Source organism: Protopterus annectens, chromosome 7.part0, assembly GCF_019279795.1.
Source record: "Protopterus annectens isolate FY-2018-M chromosome 7.part0, PAN1.0, whole genome shotgun sequence".
NCBI lineage: Eukaryota > Metazoa > Chordata > Ceratodontiformes > Protopteridae > Protopterus > Protopterus annectens.
Window position 1 is genome coordinate 1833664387 of NC_056739.1, and position 26007 is coordinate 1833690393.

The following is a 26007-nucleotide window of genomic DNA, read 5'->3' on the forward strand; positions in this document are numbered from 1 at the left end:
TTTTTTTAAATGCCGTTGCCATACTGACTGCTATGTTATTTACTGTTGTTACGCATACTATACATGAATATGTATTTGGATTAATTAAACTTATGTTTGATTCTATTAATACTAACAATAGTTTGGCTGTTACTAACCTTACCTTATTACTATACCTCATTCACCACAGCACGTCAAGGTAGGCCTCTTCCAGCTGATCTGCCTACCTTGCCTCAACCGGCTATGGCACTGGGTCCCAGCATGTCTGGAACACAGACCGCTAGTGCCCCTGCTTCCCCTGCACTACCTGTGGTGTCAGGTAGCACTGCTCCATGGGATGGGGCCCAGCCACCCTCTGGGAGTGGTGGTGGAGGGGGTGTTGTAACTTGGGATGAGCTGCCAGTCTTGGTGTGCAGGAAAGTCTACCATGGGTTTGATTGCTGGCTGTGCCAGATTGAGGGCATGCTGGCTGACCTGGTGGGGCAGCCTCGCCCCAGTACCCAGCCTCCAGCGCTGCCACCCTTTGGGCAGTGAAGGAGCAGTGCTGACAGTCCCGTGGGTGGGGATATGAGTCATGCTGCTGCCATCTGGAGGCATACTGGACTTGGATTCCACAATACCCTTCCTATCCAAGGTTTTCATCCCCTCATGTGTCACACACCACCCCTGCCTGCTATCTTGTTTGTCTTGTCTGTTTGCAAATGCATCCTCACCTGCCCAACTTATTTCCCCAACATGTGCTTATGTCCCTTCCCCAACATTCCACTCTCACCTTAAAAAAAATAGGCACCTGTCCCAAAAAATATATCGTCCCATATATAGCTCTCCATTTAGCACGTGTCCACTGGACATATGAAATTTGGTCCAATTGGCTTGACAATTCAGTTATATTGTCCTCACCCCTTTGTCTGGGGTTGAGATTTCAATGTAATGTACAAATTCTGTCAGTGCACAGTTGCTACTATATAAGAAATGGATAGCCATGGTTCTTTCTTACACCCTTCCTGCACATCCCTACCCACCTTTCACTATGTCTTTCCCCTGCTTGCACCTCATTTCACCCTTTTCCTGTCTCACCATTTTTCTTTTCTTTATATTTTTTAGCACTTTACTGCAGGGTGCACCCAGTCGCATAGCTTGGCTAAGCTCAGTTAAATAGAGCTATATTGACTATATGTGTTTTTAAACTTGTAAAACACACTTACAGAATACACACCTGTCTCATGTTTCAAGCCTAAGAGCATTATTCTCACAGATCTTGGCATTAACTTGCCATGCCACACAACTCTTACTTAAAACATGTGGTTTAAAGAAAACATAGTAATTGCCACTTTCAGTCATTAAGCGTGTTTCAGCAGAGCTGTGTGTCGTGTCATGCAAACTTAATTAAAAAGTAACTAAGTTAAAAAGATTAAAAATAGGAGTGTACCTTGGACTCTAGTTCAATAGTACATCACTAGAAAGCAAACAACATAATGATGGATGTAAGTGAGACCTGTGATAGCAGGTAAATGTGCCCTTCAGCAGCAATATGTAGAAAGACAAGTGATAAGGCATTAATGGCAAAATACATGTTCAAATGGGACCCCGGTGCATGCATACATCCATATAAACCCATGTACATACTGATGAATGTAGAACATGTATGTCACAGCCTGTATGCATGCACATATATCTTGCAAATACACCTGCAACAGCAGTGATTCAGTAGCTCACTCTGCTAATCACCTTGCAAGCAATACATTGTGCACACACAGTCCTGGGTTCAAATACAGTGATGTGTAGAAGTGAATTTACAATATTGTGAAGGCAGCAATTAATGATGGAGTCATGCGCTCTTTATCCACACAATGCATTTCAAATGACATGTCTGCTTTTCACTGATGGAGGTCACAGACCTGCAGGTAGGAACACACTTCACATATCCCTATAGCAAAACTATATGTGCATAAAGTGTCACATCCTGCATTAATATGCATTCACACAGAATGTCAATGCAGGTATTGCAAATGAGGGTCACCAGTATCAGAGTGCACCACACAATCCTTCCAAAGTCACTGTGCAGATTATCACAGCTAACATACACATTTGAAGTCCCTGCTTGTAACAAGGCCTGCAGTCATACACAATGCAAATTTCTACCTGACTGTAACTCATGGCCTGACAGTTGGACAAATGGTGCACATATTCTTATATTTATACCCCATCTTACCAAGGACACACCAAGCATGTTGCCTAGTACTCTGTTAATGATACCATTTCCTAACATACTTACCTTAAACACAGGCCTTATTTTGAGTAAAAAGGGTAGCCTCACTCTAGTTCTGCCTATACAACAAAGCTGACACAGCTCCCACAGTTACTCTGACAGGTTGCTGTCTTCCAAAGTGTTCAATCTCTCTGCCCATGTCTATTACCTGCAGCAGCAGCTGCAGCACATAGCACACCCACCTCTATGGTAAGGTTTCTGCTATAGACCTACCCTCTGTGACAATGTAGTCTCCTCACCCCAGTAATGTCCAGCATAATATATCATAAAGGGGCCCTAATCTACATGAAGGCTTTATATGTTATAAAGTGGTTGCATGTCATTGGCTGATGATAGTGTAAATCAGCTGTGTTAGCTGCAATTAGCATTTCAGACCCATAGATTGGTTTAGAGGCAATCACCTGCTGATGAGAAGCATGTTTAAAAGACAAGCATCTGGCTATGGGGAACACGCCTGTATGAGACTTTCCTCACACAGAGCACACCTTTGTGAAAACTTTACTATCACCACATATCAACCGAGGAGTACTGCACTCCATCAGATATGTAACTGATTTTGTGTACAACTGGATGCAGATGGGTGAATAGACATACAGGGAAAAAGGATTACAGCATTAAGCCTGTCATAGACCTGTGATAATGACATGCCATTGATCTTTTGCTGTCTTACACCTACACAGGATGCACAATATATAAAGGGTGCATTATCTGTTGCCTTTGTGGCACACTGGTCTCATTGTACTGTTACTTTATAGTGGTTGTAATAGCACACTACTAACTGTGTGGCATTTTTCCTTTGATGTATTATCAGGGGGTTGCTGTAGGGGACACACCACAGTAGATTTGAGTGTTGGGTGTATGACATACAGCAGTATCTGTCATGGCACACATGGGAATCTGACTATTGTTAGAATCCCAGACATATTCACACACTTAGTATGTTTGCACACTGTGGAGTATGACATGTGTGAGCAAACAGTGGACAGTGCAGCCATTTTGTCCTTGCTGTATCTCTACATAGTGTACTTCCATGTATGTGATCTTATAATGTGTTCCCCTTTTGTTGTCTTTCAGGAATTATGTATCCTAGATGCCATACACCCTTCTCTGATGTGGAAAATTAAATTATACTGGAAGGACTAAGGCAATATTATCACATCCTACTGTCCAGGGAGATACAAAACAGAGAATAGTGTGCTGCTTTGTGGCCAGACTTTGTTCGTGATGTGAATGGCACAGGCCATCTGGGTAGGACATATGAGCAGGTTTGACATGGTGCAATGGACTTGATCAATGCTGCATGATGAAGGGCAGCAGATGTAGCTAGGGACCTTGCCATCAATGGTGGAGGTCTCAGCTACTAAGAAATTCCTGGTGAACCTAGGCATGCACGACAGATTCCAGGCATCCTTCACACCATACATTGTGGAGGTGAGTGCCACAGTTTCCACACCAGAGGAGCATGCAGGTAGGCTTACTGTGATCAGCAGTCAGTGTGTCAGGCTGTACATAATTTTACATGGGTGTCGGGTCTTTGTTCTTTGGGGGGAGGGTTTTATCTCAGTTGTACTCTCATATTTATTTTACATTTGTTGACCAGGCTAGTCTAGCTGGATACATGTCCTTTTTCAGTAGAGGCCCGGGGAGAAAAGCTCCAGAAGAAAAGAAGGTACATATCATATACAAGCAAAAGTAGATATTATACATAGTATAGTCAGAAAAAAAGAAGGTGCATATCATATACAAGCAAAAGTAAGTATTATACACATAAAGACATATAAACAATTGGCTATACATTCTGTTGACTACAGGTGAAAGGAAGCGTAAATATTATTCACATAAAGACATAAAAACAAATTGGCTTTAATTCCATTAAGAAACAGGTGGAGGCTTTTGTAGTTAATCTAAGAAGGTTACAGTGTGCTTCCTTCTGGGAAAGAGGATGATTTTAGGATGGGAAGAGGCTAGGAGGTGTTGGATGTTTGGTGTTAGTCTGGTTTAGTACAGGGGCATAGCCAGTGGGACTTAAGGAATTCTTTGAGGTGATTTTTGAATTGATTTAGAGAGGTCAAGAGTCTTAGTTTGTTTGGGAGGGAGTTCCAGAGTTTTCCAATGGAATTGGCATAGAGAGCGTCACCTCCCGAGTTGTTAGATTTAATGGTTTGCACTTGGAGGCTTTTAGATGATCTGAGGCAAGTGAGGTTGGAGTAGGGGGTAAGTATTTTGCTCAATGAGGGGGTTTTGTCTGGTTGGTTCATTATTTTAAATGACTCAGAATGTGACAAATACAACAAGTAACACAGTAGCTACTCTACATGTGAGATATATGGATGTATTTCCTTGTTGTGCTGCAACATGCATTGGTACTGACATTACCTCATCCTCAACTTTTCACAGGTCCATCAGGTATTGGCCAAGGCTGAGGCCCTGCTCCTGGTAAGCATTACACTGTTTTGTTAAGGAACATTTATAATCTATTAAAACTAAGGGCCAGAATAATGCCTTATTTAAACATAATTTTGTGTGTAAACAGGGTAGAATGTTTTTATTTTCCATTCTGGTACAGGTACAAAAGGGTCTTGGGGGCTAATCACAGGAGTGTAGTTGAAGAAATAGTAACACTTTGTCAGTGACAGTTAAGAAAAGATAAGCCTCCTGGCTTAAATGAAGCAATTACTCTAAAATGCCTTTTAAAAAAACACAAAGTTGAAAGGACAATAAATTAGGCAGTGAAACGTGTATTTCAATATATTTGTTAAGATAGGTATACTGGGTTTTTATGTGTTGTTTTATAAAGTATAGTGTCATATTGCTTAATTAAAATGTAAATTTTACTGGTCAAGCTTTACTTGATCTACTTGAAGTGATTGTTATAAAGGACTTGAATTGAATGTGTATTTTGTTCTGAGGAAGTCTATTTTGGACAAAAGCAGAGAAGAAAAAAGTTTGACCACTAATCCAGTTGTGGGTCTTTGTTATTATGAGCATTGGTGGATTTTTCATACACAATAGTGCAGGTATTCATGTGTCACTTTTATCTTTATCTCAGATGACTGGAGGAGGTTGTTCTCTGTCCCGTATACAACCTAATGTTATTGACTCTTCTTACTCTGATGATGATGGTGGACACATTGAGGCACAGATGGGGGTGTTGGGGGCTGAATCTGTCGAAGTGGTAGACATCACTCTTCTGTCTCCATTGATACTCCGCACAGTCAGTATGCTCACACATATCCAGTCCCCAGAAGCCACAGATATTGGAGAGTCAGAGGGTGGGGACATTGAACAGAAAAGTGTGGCAACTATGGCTCTAGAGAGTGTAGACACTGGCCATAGCCAGAGATCTGGTGACGTCCCACACAGGTGAATTGACAGTCATGCTTGTAGGAGGCCTGCTGTCTGTCCACCAGCTGTTATAGGTGTCACATCACAAGTCACTTGGTGCATGTTTTGGGCCTTCATGGAGGCCCAGGCACATTCTGAATGGAACACCAGACATATGGTTAGGGTTATGGATGCAGCACAGTCTGACATCTGTGACTGCCTCCACTGCATTGGGGACACCCTGGATTGGTTGACTGATGCAGTGGACAGAAGGTGGGCTGAGACTGTGTCTGTCTTGGACCACACATTGTCTGTGCTGGAATGTGTGGTTAGAGTTGAGTGTTGGACTCATGGACATAGGTCAGCAACCCCATCTGCTGAGAGTCCATGTGGCTGTGCACAATCATGCTCCCATAGTGGCAGTACATTCAGCACTACAGAGGGGAGTGTGCTGTCCACACCACAACATGGTAGGCCATGGGTTCATGGTCCTGGGTGTTCCCGTGGGGGACATGGTCCCAGCAGACAGCAGTCACCATCAGGTACTAGCACCACTTCTGACTTGGGCATGGAGGTGCCAGTGCAATGCCTGGCAGAGCCATTTCCCATGCTCGGGTCTGGAGACGATGAACTGTCAACTCTACCATGTACAGTCCAAAGCTGTCCAACATACACACATGTAGGGCTAGCACTGTACTTGACTGTGTACACTCGCACACCACTCTCAAATGCAGGTCACCTACAGACACACATGGCACCTTTCCATGACCATCTTACTGGCTTCCCTTCCTGAATCACACACATGCTGTCAATCATTTGGGTCAGCTTGGGCCTCCTGCACCCTTACACAACACACTGTGCAAGTAATGATACTTGTTCCACATCCCTGTCATCCTCGATATTGATGCAGGGAAATGAAGCTATGTGTCTGATGCACAGGGTGACTATATTAGTTAACATGTACTTGTGTAATGCAGTGTTGTTTTGCTATGCCACTTGTTGTGGTTAACGACAGATACTGTTTGCTGGCATTTGTCATGAGTATGACACATACTTCTGTGTACCTTATATTGTATGAGGTTATACTGGATGTACAGTTACACAATGACTGGTGAGTCACAGACCTCTTTATGTTTCAGTGTCATGAGTTTGTTGGGGTTACCTATGGATACACAGCGGCAATAAGGCAGCACAGGAGGGCATGTCAGTACAGCAGAAATATGTCTTCAGCAAGGTACAGCACTATAAGTGCATGGCTCCATAGGTTCATATGTGTATAACAGGCTAACAAGGACAATGGTGGCATTCAGTGTACTCATGCATCCTTAATCTGTGAACAGGTCTACTACTCTTGATAAGTGTCACCAGGGTTTTGGGAACTCATGCATCTACAAGCTTTGGTAACAGAGATGACCAAACTACAAATCTCCTGTGTCCAGTACGGACAGTTGCCCGACACCCACTGTCGTGTTCTGCATCCCATTTTGTAACCTGCACATGCTGTGTCACAGCAGATGTGTGCTTCACATGCATGGAGGTCTGTTTCATGTACGGCATACTGTCTGTGTTACATACCTGTTTCTCCAGCATGTACTATATATACCACGGTGATGTTGTAGGTGTGTAGAAGAGGTGAGACGTGTTAGTCCTGTCATGGATATGTGGGAGCTACACAGTGGGATCTGGCACCTCCCTGCATGGAGCCATACACATCCCCTTCAAAGCATTTAAGAGACAGACTACACATGTACAGTCATGACACAGACTCCATAGAACATATTATCTACTCCATGTATTGGTATACCATGGAACCTCTGTGGCTACTACAGTTGTACTATATACCTGTGTAGTTTCATAGCAAGGGTGACATTGCACATAGCTGTGATGACTGCCACATTCAGTATAGCAGCGACAGTCTGGGATTTACATTCAAAACCTATCAGTGTAGGCTGTACAACAGTGAATGTAACCCCACATCTTACCAACCAATGAGAGTCAAATGTTACATTATTCTCTGTGTCCATAACTCCATGTGTAATGGCTCAACTGTGTATGGTGTGCAGACACTACAATAGTTTGCAGGGGTGGATGATTTCCCACAGAACAGTATTATAGGTTCATAGGTTCATAGGTGTTTACTAGGCTAATGACCACAAGGCCCTTTTTAAGCATAGCCATGCATCCAAGATCTCTGACAAGTTCTGATACCTTTGATAAGTGTAAGCATGGGCCTGGGAGATGAACCATTTACAGGTAACTTTTGTCCATTAGTCACATATGTGCCAAAACAGGGATGGATTTCCAGTTTCCCTCCCATCCAATTTTCCGAGTTGCACTTGAATTGTCTTAGGGAGTAACTGTGCTTCACATGGATGGGGAGCCTATTCCATAGACTGGGTTGTCTCTGGAATACATACCTGTGTCTCCAATAGGTCCTATTTATATCACAGGCAAGGTTTAAGTCTTTAGAATGAGTAATTCTGGTACGGTTTGTTTTGTGATATGCAGGAGGTCCATCAGAGTGAAGTCTGACAATATCCTGTATGCTAGGCATAGATCTCCCCCTCAAAAGCCTGTAGGAGACAGAATACAGGAATATGGCCTTGAGGCAGTCTGCATATGTCATTTTACTTATGCCCTGTATTCTTTTAGTGAGGAACCTCTATGGATGCTCCAATTGTTGGATATGCCTGGTAAGGTGCATACCAAAGTGGGCAATGTACTCAATGATAGGTCTGATGAATGCCGAATACAGTGGAACAATGACTTCCTTGAACTTAAATGTCATAGCTTTGTTTATAAGTTGCGCAACATAGAATGATTTCCTCACCACTGTAGACATGTGATGGTCAAAGGCTAGATTACTATCTATGTGTGTTCTTAAGTCCCTGGCTACTGGGTCAACTCTAAGGAATGGGTTGTCAATATTGTGCAGTTGTTGGCAGTTAGTCTTTGCCAGTGGCTCCAAGTACAACTGATTGAGTCTTATGCCATCCTTGATAACAATTGGTTCTTTGTGGGAGTCTGTGACAGCTCCCAATATGCAATCACCTGCTAAAGTATTGAGTCAGAGGTCATTGACAGTGGCTTTGACTGCAGAGAGGGAATAGGCAGATGGGGTATGCCAATAATGGAGGATTGTGAACCAGGTCACTCAATGCCATCTTGTCAGAGTATAACTGTCAGACATTTTTCTATCCACCAGCTGACATAACACTCCATACATGATGTACACAGTTTCCAGCAAGGACTGCTGGCCTAATATTGTCATACACCTTGTCAGGCCATGGTTGGTGGAGTGAGACATATGTCAAACATCCATTGCATAGTGTAACAGTCAATGGGGTCTGATGGTTACAATCTGTAGACATGATCTGTTCTTAAGCAAAAGTAAAAGTGTTTGGTCAAGTGTCATTAGGTATATGACAGTGTCAGTGCTCATATCCATGCTAACTCCTATCATGACATTTCAGGTGGCATGATTCAGAGATCTGGGGACACCACTTTGCACTACATGATAGTTGTCCTCCATGCAAGTAAGTGTTGCAGTTACTTCAAACATGTTGCAGGAAGAGATTCATGGAAGGTGTCTGCACAGAGCACAGACAAACATGTTAGGGAAGTGTAGTATGCACACTCTGTGTTGCTTAGTCATGCTATGGTTCACTTGCTCAAAGGATGGTCCAGGTCCTTACCTGAAATGCACCGCTACATTGAGGTGACATCCCTACATAGGGAATCAGCATAATACATCATGTGTTTACCTATATGGGTGACCAGTACAGAATCCCAATTAGAGGTCCTCCCTGGTGGGATCTGGCCACACATCAGCATCCTTAGAACTACCAGCACATTTTCCCCCCTCGCAGACAATACAGACATATATGTCAAGACAGCCATTTATTACCTCCTGTGGGGTGGTTGACAAAGTGTGACTGCACCTCCCCCTTCATATGGGACAGGCAGGTATGCAGAACTCTACACCCATGCATTATGTCAGCAGCATTACAAACGGCATGAACTCAGCTGAATGTGACAGGAGGGACAAGGGCTCGTCCTTGCTCAGCAAATCTGACTGGTGGACAATTGGCATTAGCAGGCTGTACAATAACAGGTGACAGTGCTGTGTGACAGTTGGGATGAGGGTGCCTCCCCTAACATGGAGGCACTGCCTCCTCAGCTAAAAGAAGCAGATAGTGTTGTTGTGATGCTGAGTAGACATGGTTAGTGATAAAAATAGCCACCCATGCAAAGCAGAATGACAACACACAGTCTAGTTAGATGTGTGACCTGAAAGGACAGGCCCAGATTGTCAGTGACCTTATACATCATGATGCCACATATGATGGGTCTGGACTGATACCTAACCTGTACACCTACACTGTCTGCATCAACTATACTCCCTTTTCCTCACTACATGTGACACATGACATTCCTACAACCTGTCCCATAACTTGCATATTTACAGAGCAGTTCGTAACTGCACTCTCATCAGAAGATACAAAGCATGTATTGCACATATTAACATTCCAGGCTGCATCTCACATGTGATCTGACATGGATTACTAACACCATTGGGACACCCTTGCTATCATACTGACACTATTGTCTGCACACCAGATGAGTGGACAATGGCAACTGTTATATTCTTGCAGCCACTGACCAACATAACTGTACACCTATTTGTCTGAGAATCCATATCTGTATGCCCATAGGGGTTATCATCATGGAGATGATCAGCACCCATATATGTGATCTACACACAGTTGACTGTACACAGTTTGGATGTGTGATGGGGGGCATAATTGTTAGACATGGTGGACATTTCCAAGGCAGTCACCATGGATATGGGTGAGGGTACATCAGGCATACTACAGCATAGACTCAGTTAAGTTGCCTGACTATATTCCCTGCTCAGGCAACATTTACAAAGCACCCACTTAGGCATCCACAATACTGTCATTATAGGGGTCACTCAGTGGCCCATTGCTTAGTTTCATAGTATAGTATAGTTTCATAGTATAGTACACATATGCAAAATAGGGACATCCACCTCCAATAGCTGATCTGTCAGCAGCAGTGCTCAACAGGGCACAGTCTTGGGTTCCGTACTGCTTGGAATTCATTCAACCACAATACACATGACTACTGACTAACTGTGGCTAACAATGTTGTCTAATGCCTGCAAATTGTGAGCACTCTTCGAGTCTCTGTGGTATGTCACTATCCTGCAAGAGGGTATTGCGAACACATGCCTGTTGACATAGTAATGGCCATAAACTCCATGCAAATATATATGTGGTATCAGTTCCATCATTTAGAACTATGTACCTGGAAAGTAGCACATCAGTTCCAACATGTGATGTACATACTCAGGGGTGAACAAGCTGGGCACATAGACCTGGCCACATAAATTTACACCTAATGTGCCTCAGATCACCATGTCTCTACAGTGGTATTGCAGGAATCACATGACATAGCTGAAGCCACAGTCACCTGTAAGTGACATACTCATAACCTCCAAGTACTCTTCCCTCAGCATGCCAATATCGGAGTGCAATGGCCATTCAGTGATGTACCATTCCAAGTAGTACCAGCAATCGCACACAACATTATAGTCCCTCACAAGATCAGTTCATGTCTTCAATATGTAGTCAATGGGGATAGTCTGCAGTAAGTGTCATTGTCACCTGTCGCATATAGACTACTCCAAGGTGATCTGTGCCTTGCATATGGGGCAATGTGTGACCATGCTTAATTACATATGCTGCCTATCTGTAGGAGGCATAGTAGATGGATAACCCACTGTAAGGACATTAACCTTGTATGTGACTTTGGTACTACATGCTTGTGGGAGAGATGTGTCTAGCAGATTTAAACACACTCTTGAAACAGAACCCTGCTTAATGGTACACAGAGCACTTCAGTGCACCTCACCACATGCCATATGTATGACTGGCTGGGCAACTGTTATCTCAACACAGGGCATCTGCCTATGTCCCTCTTGGACTGGGGCAATATGTGCTGATCCTGTAACTACAGCTATAAAGATATCTGTGATTGTGAGAACCTGTATTGTCATTATGCCAGTGAAGTTCAAACATTCTATGTATCATAGGAACATAGGAGGTTACTAGTCTATTGGCCCTGAGGCCATTATCCACATAGCCAAGAGTTAAGCCCATGTTTAGAAAAATCAGCACCCAATGTCCCTGTCCAGCAGTGACATGGGTGGAATCCCAAGGGCATATTTTCTGTTGCCCATCCACTTATTCAGGTTGTACTTAAAAAGGGGTAAAGAGGTACTCTGCTTGATGTGGAGAGGGAGTCTATTCCATAAATGAGGGAGTCTCTGGGACACAGATCTCTCCCACCAACAAGTCTTTTTGATGTCACAGAGCAGGTTGAGGCCACATGTATAGCTTACTTGAGTGGAGCTTGACTTGCGTATATGCAGCAGTCCCATCAAGGTGGGGTTCATGATCTCCTTGTATGCCAGACAGAGGTCACCTCTGAGGAGTCTGTATGAAACTGAGCAGAGGGATAGGGCTTTTAGCCTATCTGTATATGGTAGATGTTTGAGGCCCTGGATTGTCCTGGTGAGGAACCTCTGTGGTCTCTCCAGCTGCTACATGTGCTTTGCGAGGTACATGCTGAAAGGTCCATTGTACTCAATAATGGGGCTTATAAGGGAAGAATACAGGAATGTTATGACCTCTTTGTCCCTGGATGAGACACCCTTACTTATGAGGTGGGCCATGTAGAAGGTTTTCCGTACCATGGAAGCAACATGGCTATCAAAAGTCGAGTTGCTATCAACCTGTGTTCTCTAATCCAGCACTACTAATTGAGTGCTTAGGACATTGTTATTAATGTGATAATTTGTGGGGATGTCACTCTCTCCAGAGGGGATGATGATGCATTTTTTGGTATTTAGCTTGAGGCCATGTTTCTAGCACCAATCATTTGTCTGAGTGAGACCCTCTTGGAGGATGTCCACATCACTAGGGGAATTGATGACAGCACCCAGCTTGCAGTCATCTGTAAACTTGGTCAGCCATAGCCCACTGGTTTTGACCTGCACCTCAGAAAAGTATACCCCAAATAACAAAGGCCCCAAGACCAAACCCCGGAGTTCACCTCTTGTTATGGGTCTACTGCTTAAGGTGGCTTCCCCTATTTTGACTTTGTGGGTTCTATGAGTGAGCTAGTTTGCTACCCATCTGGTAACATATGGATTGATGCCAAGTTGAGAGAGCTTATCTATTATGCCAGAGTGGGGAATAGTGTCAAAGGCTTTGGCCATGTCAATGTAGCTGGTGTGCATCATCTTCCCCTCATCCATGGCTTTGGTGACTGTCTCAAAGAAGTCGACAAAATTTATCAGATATGACCTCTTCTTGATTAAGCCAAACTGTGTGAGATCAAGTGTTTGGAGGTTGCCAATGCCCTTGTTAATGAGGTCCATGATAATCTGTTCCATGGCCTTGCAGATCAGGCTAGTTAGGCCAATGAATCTATAATTTCCTGGATCGGTGGATGCTCCACCTTTGTGTAAAGGGATGACAATGGGTGTCCTCCACTCAGCTGGGATGAAGCCAGAAGTCAGGCTTTAGATGAATAGGGTGCCTAATGGTGCTGCAAGTTCCTGCCTGAGTTCACGTAGGATGCAGCGTGGGGATGTTATTGGGTCACATGGAGTCTGTATTTTTTTAGTTTGAGAAAGCAGGGGTGACCTGTTCCCTAGATATAAGGGGAAGGGGGTAGGTACTGGGGATGTTCTGATTTACTGATGGAGGGACAGAGGGGTAACATTTTCACTGAATCTGTCAGCCAGAAAATTTGCTATGTCTATGGCATTTGTATTTGTGGTGTCCTTGACCACCAGTTCTGAACAAATCTGGGTGCTTCCTTTGACGTTGCGGACATGTGTGAAGAAGGCCTTATGATTGTCTCTAGTAGATGTGACCAATTTGTACTTGGAGTTTGCTTTGGAGGATTTCACTAGCGCTCTTATTTGCTTGTTCAGGCTAAGGAGACATTGCTTCCAAATGGGCACCTGCTCCTTTTTGGTCTTGGACAACAATTTTTCCTTTTGTTATAGAGTTTATTTATTGCAGATGTCCACCAGACAGGTTTGCTCTTCCCTGTGGAGGATGACTTAGTCCTGTTGGGTAGTCCTGATTCCATGCATCTATATAAATGCTTGTATAGTATTTTGATGTAGTTTTCAATATTGCTGCCAGTTCCTATAGGGGGAGGGGGCTGTGAAGCTGTTTATACCATCTCTCAGGAGGCTGTAATCAGCTTTAGAGAAGTTGTTATGTCTGATCCTAGATATAGGGGGGTTAGGGGAGATGGTGACTTCGAATGTGACTCCTTTGTGGTCAGATCTTACCAGGGAGGATGATACTATAGGGACGCTGCAGTGGTCATGTTGGTTAATACCAAGTTCAAGATATTATCACCTCTTGTGGGGGTATTGACTTGCTGTTCCAAGGCATTTGCATTGGCAAAATCTGGCATGAGTAGTTCTTCCAGTCTATGTTTAGGAAGTTACAATCATCCAGGATCAGGGTAAAGGGTTGAATCTTGATAGATTCAAACAGGTCCAAATAGGTGGATTGAGCATCTTGAGTCAGATTTGGGGGATGGTAGCTAGCTATGATTTGAATAGGGGTCTTGTCAGTAGTTAACTGCACCTAGAGTGTCTCTTGTGTGTCATACTGTACGACCAGCCTACAGGTGTGTATGTCTTTAATGTATTATTGAAACTCCACCTCCTATGGCTTTACTGCTCACAGTTTAGGGTCTGAATATATGATACAATGACTAACCAGGTAAGGATGGGATGATCTCCACAGATTTGAACCAGGTATCTGTCACTACACAGATGTCAGCATTTTCCAGGGTTAGGAATGCTTGCAATGAGTGCAGTTTCATGTTTAGACACCTAGCATTTAGCAGCATGACCTTTAATTTGTGTTTTGTTGAAAGTTTTATGTTGGTAGTTTTAACCTCATCACTTTTCCTAAAAAAAGGCACTGTAGGGGATGCAAGATCCTTTGCCATAAGCCTGAGGCCCAGGTAAGACAGATGCGGGCCATCACTAGCAAAGCATTGTGATCTGTCAATTATATCTTCCCAGGCTGTCAGGTACTGGATCCCCCGGGAATAACACCAGAAACTGGGCCAATTGTTAAAGTCAATAATTTTCTGTTTGCATTGGAGCATCATTCTGGGTGATGGCAGAATGCTGCTTATGGCTAGGGACATACCTGCCTGGGACACATAATCAGCGAGCTCAATCATGTATCTCTTCATATAGTCCAGAGAGGTATGTCTCAAGTCATTTACACCAACATGGAGTATGACAGAGTCATAACAGTACCTGTTCTTGAGAGACTTGACTGAGTGTGTGATATGGCAGATTCTGGCACATGACAGACAACTAACCGTGTCTTTCTCCTTATCCTATGGTTCCATAACATGATGTAAAATGCTCTATCATGCAACCATAGCTAAATTAAGGCTAGCACCACTTCCAGTCAGTGAGTACAGGATACGCCAAGGCAAACACATAGTCCAAGTTGGCTGTATGTAGACGGAAACACTTTTCTATGTAATGGAACACATTACAGATTACAGTACATGATGCATGCAACATACCTCATGTCTTCTAGTACTCTCAGTTCAGGACATGTTATGCTTGATGACATCAGCAGGCCTTGTTTTGGTCAGTCCTTTGGTGGACCACATCACATGCTACAAATAAAATACTGCAAAACCCTACCTATTTGTATGTTGCCAAAATTATCATAGTTATGCCATCGGTACACACACATGCAGTAAGTAGCCTGTAGTGAGATTAGAACCCCTACTTTTCTAGTCTTAGACACTATAGATCATAGTACTTATCACACACACCATGGCTTAAGTCTGAAGGCTACATTGTCAGATGGTATTCTTAGGGTGGATGACATCATCAGGCTTTGTAGAAGAAGGCAGTGTAGAAGCCAGCAGCAAGAAGCCAGCAGCAAGTTACAAGGCCAAAAAGTGCATAACCATTGCAGGTGGATAGTTCATGAGAGGATGGCAGGTGTTTTTCAGGGGTATATTCACACATCCACACACGCACCAAGTAGCCTGGAGTGAGATTAGAATCCCTATCTATATAATCTTATTCAGTGTATATCACAGTACCTATTGCACGGTGCCACAGGTCGAGTCTGTTGTATATGTGATTGCAGACACAGTACTTGTGCATTACACAAACTACGCTTGTGTGGAACAGCATCTGTGTTCTGCAGAGTGATATCGCTCCATACTATTATCTGCATCTAGTATCCCAGCAGTGAGATAACTGTTATTATCCTAGCTTTGCGTGTACATTTACCAGCATGCCCATATGTGGCTGCTTGCAGTAGATAGGCAAACCTATAGGCAGGAAGAATGTGCCCTCTCCATGCATGCATTGACAACATTATACATTATATCACCTGCTCACCTGAGTCTCTCTATGTGTTGACATTCAGCAGGCACAGGGGTCTGTAGGTAATTGGATTATGTATTGTTGAGCCCTTAGTTTGGATGCTTTGAGCAACAGTATGGATGTGTGATAGTGCAGATTTACTCACCTTTATTAAGGTATGTAGGACAATGCAGACATCCACACACATTTATGTAATTAACAAGGATGTATATATAAATGTATATCTGTGAGTGTACGATATGTATATGTGTTATGTAGATATATGGGGAGAGTGTATGTATCACTGTGATATACATAGCTATATATATTGGTATATATCTGACACTACATAGAGATAGATATAATATGTACTTTATGCGAGAGAGAGATAGTGAATGATGGATATCTATAAATAACAGGTCAGTCTGATGACAGGGCAACAGAATTGCGCTCAGTTTAAGTGTTTGGGCATGCCCAGTGTGATTGTCAATACTTATAAAGTGACTCCAGACCACACCTACCTGTACTCCTGTCTGGGATTTTGTGTGTTACAGACTATACCTCTCACATATCCAGAGTTTCACATAATATCCAGAGTTTTGGCTCATAGTTTTGGTCAGTTCCTCATAAAATGTGTGTTTTTCTGGCAAATCACTTGGATGAACTTAGGACTAACATCACTAAATAGTGAGATACAGTACATTTGAGTTTCTGACTACAAATCCTTCAGAAAAATGTCTGTTGAAACAAACCCTGTTATTTTAGCAACTGTTTAAGTTTATGGGAGCAGTATTTAACATATGCCCCTATTTGTAGGCCTTTGTCCCCCCATTTTGTCAGGCTTTGAACAGATTGCTTGCACTAAGAGGTTGAGAGGTATGTTACAGACATTGACATCTGTCCCTGTTTCTGCAGTACTGCACATCAATCGATATGTCCACGGGAGTCCCCTTCAGTAGATCGAACATATAAAAAGTTCTAACCTCATATGGCCGAGACCATGTGTTTGAACTTGTAAAGGTTCGATTGGACTGAATGGAGATCTCTGTACAGTGCGGAACAGGAAGATTTCCCTTTTCTGCAATGTAGTGCAATCTTGGAGTTGATATATTTAAGTAAGGGGTGTGTGGGGGGTGCAGGGGGGCATAGCCCCCCTGCAACAGATGTTTAATTTTGTTTTTTCTTGTTTTACTTCAGTATTCGAACTATTACAAATTCGAACATATGGTCTTGGCCATATGTGGTACGAACTTGTAATATGTTCAATCTACTGAAGGAGATCCATCCACGGCATTCCCCAGCTGTCTGCTGTACTTAATATGTGACTGAGGTTCATAATGTTACACCACACACAGATTGGCTGTCTGTGAAAACAACATAATAATACTTCACATGCAAAAGATGTGTCTATTTACAGATTAGCAGTATCAACAACATCAGCCATGCTAACTTCCCTAGTGCACTGAGTTACTCAGGCTGCAGACAGAGTGAAGTCATTCATTACACAATCAACAGCATAAATATGTACATTGTTATTTCTGTGTTACGTGTGACATACAATGTGTTATCAAGTTCTGTGTTACAGCCCTGACATTGCTTGGTCTGCTGATATACCATTGCTGACTTACTGTTAAAGCAGTTATATAGGAACACTGCTGTGTTGGGGGTGGGGGAACAACAGCACATGATTTGCTGGGAAGTCAGTAGTCCTAATATCATGTCACCCCACTGTTTAACATCACCCTTGACTGACGTAGTGAATACTCACACCATGAGGCCTAGTGATTATTAGGGAACACATACTATTGGACTGGGTATTTGTAGTCCCATGTGGATGTTACTTCTGTACACATAGCCCACTATATTTACTTGCATAAATTCAGCAAATCCATACATATGATACCATATTATAGTAATCCTTACAAGTAGTGTGTAGGTTAGAGACTTACCTTGCAAATGCACCAGTTGAGATGACTGTAGTTCAGGACTGACTCTGTGATGCAAGCAGTACACAGCCAATACATGGATAGGTACAGGTTGTGTGGGTTGTCTGGCATCAACAATTTTACTATACATATGTGAGTAGGAGTGAGGTGTCAGTCCCTAGGGCCCTAGTTTGTCAGTGAATGTGGTATATGTTGTCTCTTAGCCAAAGCTAAGGCACACTGGGCATGCCTTCATCTGCCTACAGGGACATCATTGGGGGTTCCTCCTCTGAGTCCTCCTGTGACTGTTGCTGTGGTGACATAGTCACTGGTAGAGAGCTGTGTATCACTTCCCTTTGCTGATCCTGCTGCAGCTGTTTCTGCAGGATCATATTGTGTAGCATGGCACATACTATGAACATATGTGCATATATGGTGACAGAATGTGTAGGGCTCCAACAGATATATCAAGGCACTAAAACTGTGACTTCAGAAGTCCAAACACACACTCTATGATGTTCCTAGTTTGTGTGTGTGTGCCTCTTTATGGCATTCATCAGTGGGTGTGTGTGTGCATTTCTGATGGGTGTCATCACTGCCTCCCCCAATAAATGGCCATATGGGATGTCCTCCCTAGCAAACATCTGGTACAGCTGTGATGGGTGCCAGATATGGAAGTCGTGATAACTACCAGGGCTGTCAGCACACACATTCATGATGCTCTGGGCATTGCACATGACCTGGCAGATGATGGAGTGGTAACCCTTGCGGTTGACGTAGATTCTACCCTCCTCACTGGGTGGTGACTTGATGTGTACATGAGTGCAGTCCATGCCACCCAGTACTTCAGGGTAGTGTGCTACATGGAAGTGTTACATACTGCTGACTCTCACCTCAGGGGTGAGGGGAAAAGAAATGTGCCCACTGGCATATGGTAGCATGGCATCCAGGAACTGGTAGAGTAACCTGGAAGCAGACACTTGTGAGACCCTCTTCATATCCCCAGTTGGTCTTTGCAAAGTACCTGTAGCTAGTATCCTAAGGGTTACACATACCTTTGTTTCCACTGGGATGGGTTTGCCTCTGTTTGCTCTGGGTCTATGTTGAGGGCGGCAAAGCTCAGTGAGTTCTTGTAGTATGTTCCTGTCCACCCTATAGCACTCTACAATCTCCAGTTCATGTAGCTCCTGGAAGGTTACCCTGGGCCTGAACACTCTTCTCCTTCTCTGTCTAGGCCTGCAGCAGCAGCAGCAGCATTGACGTCAGCATCTAGAACATACAGATGTAGCAGACCTACAGCAGCCCATAGCATTCTCTCAGTTAAAATTCCCAAGTCTGTACTCCAGCGGTGCAATCAGATTGTAGGGAGTATGCATACTGTATAGTGCTTTGCTGTAGGTGCTGATTGTGTGATTGGCTACCTATGATGCATTGCACCTGCTAGTATATCATTAACATCATTTAATGGCCCAAGTTTTAAGTTAAACAGAGGTCAAAACTAATTAATATGTCACTAGCTTTTAGATGCAATCGGCACTGTGGTGTGCCACACAAACCCATGCCTCATAGGTAAATAAAGCTTAGCAGTCAGTGTACACATACCCCCAGACTTCCATGCTCAGCATAAGTGTGCCACGCAAACATGCTGAAACATGCTCCCCTTAGCTAAACAAAGTTTAGAAATGATTGCACACACCCCCTGCAAGGATACTCTTAGCATGGCAGTGCACCTCACAAACAGGCTGAAATAAGCTTAGAAGTCATTAGTCATACCCTCACCTGATGTCAGGTATCTCCTCTGTAAACAATGGCATGGTTCTCTGCCTACATGAAAGGGATATATAGACATGATTACCCCTTTGTGCTGTTCAGTAACTCTACCTCATTTGCTTAGAGATCCATGCTCACAACCTGGAAAATACATGTTTCAAAGCACTGCCATGTTAGCAAAAGAAATAATGCACCATTGCAGGTACTCCACCCAGGGTCCTGTAACACATTTCTGTCACATAATATTAATTTTGCTTTTCTGTTTTTTTTTATAAAACATGTTTGTGCACTATGGCACATCTCACAAACATGCTCAGATTATTTATAAAATAAATTAAATTTAACTTATTTCCTTTAATTTGTCTGACACACAGAGGATAGTTTCACTCATATCTGTCACTATCTGTATTTGGTAACCCATTTCTGTTCATCTATGTATATTTTACAGCCCCTTTTGTCTATCTATTTTCCTTTACATGGAATTTTCCATGCACACAATGGACACTGAGATGGGGTCTTCAGAGCTGCCTATCTGCTTGCTGGATTGCTCTACCTGCTTCATCTGCATGATATTCACCTGCTTATGAGGTGATTTGCATACACTCGGAATAGCAGCACTTACTGAATCTGAAAATGTTCATGGCCATGTTAGAAGTGCAGCACAATGCCTATATGGAAAAAATTGTGTAGGCTTTATTAAATTCCTCCCTCTGTTACATTGATGGCAGACAATCAGAAGGGGAGCACATTAACTTTATTTTACAACAAAACAATAAAATCATGGAGAAAATCAAAGACTTGGACAACAGGGCAAGAAGAAATAATGTCAGAATATATGGGGTTCCTGAACAAATGGAAGGTGGCAATATAGTAAACTCTTTAACATCCTGGTTCCCAAAAATACTAAATCTCCCAGAAGCTCTGGCCTATGGAATAGAAAGAGCGCATAGATCTCAGTTTACTGTCCTACAAAAAAAACAAAAAAAAAAAACAAAAAAGACTGTACGACCTAGATCCATTATAATTATTTTTTTCTACTCAGGATAAAACCTTATTCAGAAAACAGCATGGTCAGCTTCACCTTTGAAAATTGGAAACTCACAGATTTGATAATAATTATTCCTCTGCAGTGATCTCAAGAAGGAAATCCTGCATACCTTTACTAAAATAATCATAAAATAATGGAATCAAGATCCATCTAATCTTCCCAGAAAAACTTTGTCCACAAGATTCAATAAAGCTTACACAGAGCGACTCTCCATGTAGGAATAGTGTAGCAGCCCGGACATGGAATATGGCTGCCGAGCGATCCAGTAAACAAGGATGGGGGCATGAACAAGCCTCCCAGCACTATTCTAACATGGACACCATGGAATAATGCTAATCACATCATTTTCTGGTGAAAACCATGCAAATGAGGTGAATTAGTGATTCAGCAACCAGACAGCACCCGTTTTGGAGCCGTGTCCACTGCAGAAATGTATTCAGTTATTAACCGTGTACATTTCTGCAAAAAATCAAAATGGGGACATGACATCTCAAAGTAAAGCATGTGTTATGAGTATTTGGCATGCCAGTGGCCAAAAAGATGGCCATTGGCATACAAAACTGTTTCAAAATTATAAAAATTAAGGTTTTTTTTTTTACCGATTTTGGCCATTTAGGTGGAGTGCAGCAGTGTACAAACGAACTCATGCAGAAAATAAAAAAAAATGTAAAAAGACAATTTTATGTGTAAGATGAATTTTGCCATTATAAGAGGCAGCAGGCAGACTCATAGCAATAACAAGTAACAGTGGTAGCTAAGGACATAGGCTCTGGTGTTGTGGTGTAACTAGGTTTTAAGGCAGTGGGGTATGCAAACGAGCTACTTTTATTGAATAGCAAAATGGGAAACTGTGTCTGCATGCACCTAACCGTGTAGGAGCTATAATGTGGTGTTATAAGCAGGAGAAGCAGCTGACATGAAAAGGGTGTGTGTCATGCTTGGTGGAAGCACACTGGAGCTCTGCAGCTTCTATTTGTGCTCAGCTAAGCACAGCTATGCAAGGGTGTGTATCTGAGGCTGCTTAGCTTTTTCAAGAACTGAGGAGCATATTCATGTCCAGGGGAGGTCCTTTTCTGCTCAGTTAATGTTTACATGAGCTAAAACAGTTTGTGTGGCACAATGTGAGGCTTAAACAGAGTGAAAAAAAGGAAATAGCAGTATAAAGGAAATTACCTACAAATCACTAAAATGGCATCTCCCAGTCACAGTGGCCCATTCAAACCCCTCAATAATACAGCTGGCAGGTGGAATGCATCATTGTCAGTCAATCACACAGGCAGCATTTGCAGCACAACAGTATAATGTAGGCAAACACCTCCCAGTCTGTTTTTCCCCACAAACCCTGCACCATTGGTGTACACAGTTGGGAATTTTAACTGACAAAATGTTAGGGGCTGCTGTCACTTTGATACATCAGTATGTGCTAGAGACTGAGGGTAGTGAAGAGGATAATGTTGGCAACCACCTCAGGCAGAAGAAGAGGAGAAGAGTGTTCAGACCTAGGGTAACCTACCAGGGGCTACATGGAGTAGTACATTGAGGTAGCATAGGTATGGTATCACTGCATGCATGCAAGGGAATGGGATGGCCTACCAGGATAGCAGCAGATAATCGACTGCTATGTGGGACAACAGGAAATGTTTGCCCAATACTAGCTTCCCCAGACTATGCAGTAGTCCCCTAGGTGACAAATCTTACTGCAGTATATGTGGAGGGCTAACTAACTGGGTGGTCATAGGTCACATGCATGGATGTCAATGTGGGGGTTCCATACTCACCCTTTAGCCTCACCCAGCAAGTCAGCCATAGAAAACCATAAAGAAATGTCTGGCAAAGGCCCACAAATGGGGACAATGATGAAATATTCCCCTACAAACTTATACAGTGATATCACAGCAGGTCTTGCAGTTGCATTTAGGATCTGAAGAGTAAGAAGTCTGAAACCCAAATGTCTGCCATTACAATCTTACCTGTGGTCTTTAGAGATATGCCTGTATTCTCCAAGACAGGCACAATACTATGCTAAATGGAACCAAAATGTAAAGCCATCATCAGCACAATCTATGCAAATGTGTACGGTTGACAGGTATGCCCCCCCCAACACACCCATGTTCCCATAGAAATGCAGTGACATTGATGTTTGTAGTGTATTAGCAGCAGAACACACATTTCCAGGACTGTCCCAATCAACTTGATAGCTTGCTGCATGTCCACGATATGCCGGGGTCAATGAGCTATGTATATGTGTGGTTAATACTGCCAGGATGTGGCCAGCACTTACCCCAGGCTATCATGTCTTAGTGTCCTAGGTACAGTACTGTAGATGACAGGGTCCATGTTCCAAGAACTGCAGTACCAACTATGTTGTATGTCAACTACACCTATGGTAGGAGCTGTACACACTGTCCAGATGTCAATATTTGTTACAGCAGGAAAGCTGGACAGGTCAGGGACAGGGGGCCACACATATAGACAGTACACAGCTCAGAGTAACCTACACAGTGCCTAGCATATATCTTAACTGTACAGACGTTTTTCAAAAGGTCCAGAGGTTTGCATCTTTTTTTTTGGTCTATCATGAAATTGTGGTTTTCTGGCAAATCATTGGCAAATCACGAAAGACTAAAGTCAGAAAATAATGACCGATTGCAGTTTCAGAAATCATACCCTTTAGAAAAATGCATGCTAATGCAAAACCTGTGATTGTATCACCTGTCTAGGTTTGTAAGGCCAATAGTAACAATGGTCCCTATATTTAGGCCTTTGTCCCCCAATTACTTATGGTTTGTCCAGATGTCTGGCTCTAAGAATTTGAGAGGTATGGTGCCTAGTAAGACAGCAGGTACCTGAAGGTCAGTGTACTGCCAGGTTATAAAAGGCTGCCACCTTACTGTGTCACCACTGACAAGATGTCACTGGCCAACATCCATACCCCTGGAATGACAGGTTGTCACAGAAGGAGCACAAGTATGCCTTGTATATCTGTTCTGCTTGTCCTAACATTGCATTTGCCTGTAACTATTTGCAAAGCAAGAAAGGGTTGTGTCAAAACATCAATGGCAGACAGTGGAGAACCAGACATCATACCCATAAGACTAAGCAAGCAAATACCAAACTGGTCTCCCAACTGTCTATGTTTGACAGAACAGCATTAACACCCTGTCCCCATGTGTGGGCCTTTGTCTGATTGTCATATATGGGTCTGTCTAGATGTCAGTCTGTGATGGTTTGACAGCTAGGCCAACATTTAGCCTTATAATAACATAGTAACACAAACTGTCTCAGGACCATAGCAGATGTAGTGGTGCAATGATGGACAACCTACTAAACAGTTACACTCAGAGGTGTGAAGTCCATAACCTTGTATGTCATGTTATGGCATTTACCCCACTCAGACCAGAATTACAAATACATAACAGTAACCATTGTGGGCAAAGCCTGTGACTGGACTACAGAAGGGCAAAAAGGCACACATAAGTGGAAGGGGAACCAGTGACCTGACAAATGGAGAATGTGCACACCAGAACAAATTGTGTAGTAACATAGGTGCCCTGCAGTGTATAGAGTCAGTAAACATCACCTGAAAATACACAACACACACCCACATAAGTGGAGGTCCACAACAAAACAAAAACCCAAACAAAGGACACCACACAGGCAAAAACACATGAGAACTTCACAAACATACATACCACAGACCATGCATAGTTCACACACCAGGGTCTTGCAAATACTAAGGCCTTACCATATACCCGACATATTACTCATAGAAGACTCCACTGAGAGACACACACAATGTGCCTCTCACCAGGCAGGATAAGGAGAAAGTCATGATCACTTGTTTGTCAGGTGCCATAATCTGCCATATCACACATGCACTCAAGTCACCCCACAACAGGTAAAGGTAACACTCTGGCTTGGTCCATGGCCATGTGAACGATGTGAGATGTACCTCCCTGGACTATAGGAAGACAGACATGATTCAGCTTGCTGAACATGTGTCCCATGCAGGTATGTTCCTATCCTTAAGCAGCATTCTGCCATCACCCAGAATGATGGCTCAATACAAACAGAAAATGATTGTCAGTAGCACTTGGCTCACTTACTGGTGTCATCCCATGAGTATCCACTGCCAGGCAGCCTTAAAACATATGATTGATAGACCACACTGCCTTGCTAGAGATGGCCTGCATCTGTCTCACTTGGCCTTCAGGCCTCTGGCAAAGGCCCTTGCCTACCCCATAGTGCCTTTGTTGGGAAAGTCATGGGGTCCATACTATCAACATAAAACACTCAACAAAATGCAATTTAAAGGCCATGCCGCTAAACGCTAGGAGTCTAAACAGGAAAATGCACTAATTGCAAGCAGTCGTAACCCTGGAAGATGGTGACATTTGTGCACTCACAGAAACCTGGCCCACAGCCGTGGAGAGAAACCCATCCTTACCTGATCACTCATCCTATCTCACAGCCAGACACCAAAATATGGGCAGCAAAGCCAAAGGAGGTGGAGTATAAATATATAGTAGACAGACACACACCTCCAGGCTGGTCAAACAGTCTAACACACACGAGACACTCCAAGTGCAGTCAAATGTTGACAATACCACTATGCAAATTATACGCATCTACAGTCCATCATATCTGACTCAGGACACCCACCCCACATATCTGGCCCTCTACAAATCTATCTAGATTCCACCCATCACCCTGATCCTGGCTGACTTATATTACCCAAACATTGATTGGAAATCCAACTATGCCACGACAGAAATGCCAGAGATTTCCCCATCTTATCAATGTTACATCCTTAGGACAGCCATTTGACACCCCCACAAGATGTGATACCTATGTCGGACTTGGCAGTAACTGACATAATCAACCACTGCAGTACCTTTACAGGATCATCCTCCCTGGCATAATTCGACAGAAAAGCAGTCACATGTCATATCACCATCGCTCCTGACCCCCCTATAGCCTTGGTAAAAGGAAAATGTCCCACAAGCTGATCACAACCACCAGAGGGATGGTATAAACAGCTGAACAGCCATCTACCCCATTACAGGAACAGGCACCAACTTTCAAATATACACAAAACTACTATGCCAGCATATATATAGAGATGCATGGAATCAGGAATACCTGACAGGACAACATCACCATCTGCAAGGGAGAGTAAACCTGTCCACAAACATCTGCAATAAAGGAACTATATAACAAA